The sequence below is a fragment of the Gossypium hirsutum genome, chromosome A11 (genome assembly GCF_007990345.1).
Source record: "Gossypium hirsutum isolate 1008001.06 chromosome A11, Gossypium_hirsutum_v2.1, whole genome shotgun sequence".
Taxonomy (NCBI): Eukaryota; Viridiplantae; Streptophyta; class Magnoliopsida; order Malvales; family Malvaceae; genus Gossypium; species Gossypium hirsutum.
Window position 1 is genome coordinate 79,798,895 of NC_053434.1, and position 1,892 is coordinate 79,800,786.

Sequence of the window (1,892 nt, forward strand, 5' to 3'; positions counted from 1 at the left end):
GAATAATGTGATAATTAAATGAGTGAAATTTGCTATTTTATATCAAGAAAAATAGAGTCCGGACCTAAACCGAGGAAAGAACAAGGTTGTATTTATTAACCTAATCTTTCTTTTTCTTGGCAGGTTTTTATAGTTTATGACTAGAAGAAACTCATCGGGACCATTACTTTTTGATGAAGAAATCGATCGTACAGTTCGTAGAAACCAAAGAGAAATAAGGCACAGCTTAAGATACACGGAGAACGAGCAAGAAGACAATACTTAACCCCCAACCGAAGAGATGGCTGAAAACCAAGGCAATCTGCTACCTCCTGCAATCGCGGTTAATCAAAATCCTGCTCCACACACTATGTATGATTATGCTAACCTTCTTTAATAGGAACTGAATCAAGTATAGTTAGACCTGCTGTAGCTGCAACTACTTTTGAATTAAAACCTAACACTATTCAAATGATACAACAATTTGTTCAGTTTGATGGTTTGCAGGATGAGGATCCCAACGCTCATTTAGCCAACTTCTTAGAACTATGCGATACATTTAAAATTAATGGCATTTCTGATGATTCCATATGTCTTCGGTTGTTTCCCTTTTCATTGAGGAATAAAGCTAAACAGTGGTTGAACTCATTACCACGAGGGTCAATTACTACTTGGGAACAAATGACTAAAAAATTTTTACTAAAATATTTTCTGCCGGCTAAAATGGCTAAATTACGTAATGATATCTCTTCTTTTGTGCAGATGGATTTAGAAACACTATACGATGCATGGGAGAGATACAAGGACCTTTTGAGAAGATGCCCTCACCATGGGTTACCGCTTTGGCTCCAAGTACAAACATTTCACAATGGTCTAAATCCTTTGACTTGGCTAATGGCTGACGCAGCGGCGGGCGGAACCATCAACAATAAAACACTGGAAGATGCCTATGAGTTTATAGAGGAGATGTCTGTGAATAACTATCAGTGGCAAGTCTTGAGGACAAAGCCAACGAAAATAGTCGGCGTTTATAATGTCGATTCGGTCACCATGCTCTCTAATCAGGTAGAACTCTTAAATAAAAGGATTGATGGTTTTCTTAGTTCTTCACAGGTTCACCCAGTAATGCAGTACGAAGCAAGTAGCGGTGAACCAGACCATTCAGAATACCAACCTTATGGCCACAGCATGGATAACGAGCACTTAAACTACATGGGTAATAATCCTCGACCTCAAAACAATCTATATAGTAACACTTATAATGCAAGTTGGAAGAACCACCCCAATTTCTCGTGGGGCAGTCAAGGGAATCAAAGACCACAACATCCTCCGGGGTACCAACAACCACCCTACCAACAGGAAAAGAAGCCAAACCTTGAAGAGATGCTCTCAAAGTTTATATCAGTGTTAGAAACCCGTTTCCAGAACACCGAGACAGCACTAAAAAATCAACAAGTGTCAATCCAAATCCTCGAAACTCAGATAAACCAGCTTTCCAAACTAATCTCCGAATGACCACAAGGTAGTTTGCCAAGTAATACCAAACCTAACCTAAGGGAACAACTCAACGCAATTAATATGCAAGATGACGAAGGAGTCGTTCAGCCTGAACCAGAACCGAGGCAAGAAACTGTGGTAAGAAAAGCTCAAGGTGAGGTAGATCAAAATACAAACAAACCAGTGACTGTCGAATATAAACCTCGTGTGCCATACCCCAATGCGACAAAGAAAGACCGCTCGGATGAAAAATTTGGTAAATTCCTTAAACTCTTTAAAAAATTACATATTAACTTACCGTTTATTGAAGCTCTATCGCAGATGCCAAACGCAATGAAAATTTTAAAGGAGCTTTTAGCAAACAAGCAGAAGTTGGACGAGGCGTCGCATGTGGAGCTGAACATAGTTTGCTCGGC

General features: G+C 39.6%; 1 non-coding gene across 1 annotated transcript; it reads right to left on the bottom strand.

The window, feature by feature from the left end:
- Positions 1 to 708: 708 nt before the first annotated feature.
- On the bottom strand, positions 709 to 815 carry LOC121210551 (small nucleolar RNA R71). The gene has a single exon (XR_005905668.1). It is a non-coding gene; the product is annotated as a small nucleolar RNA R71 (small nucleolar RNA).
- Positions 816 to 1,892: the final 1,077 nt, after the last annotated feature.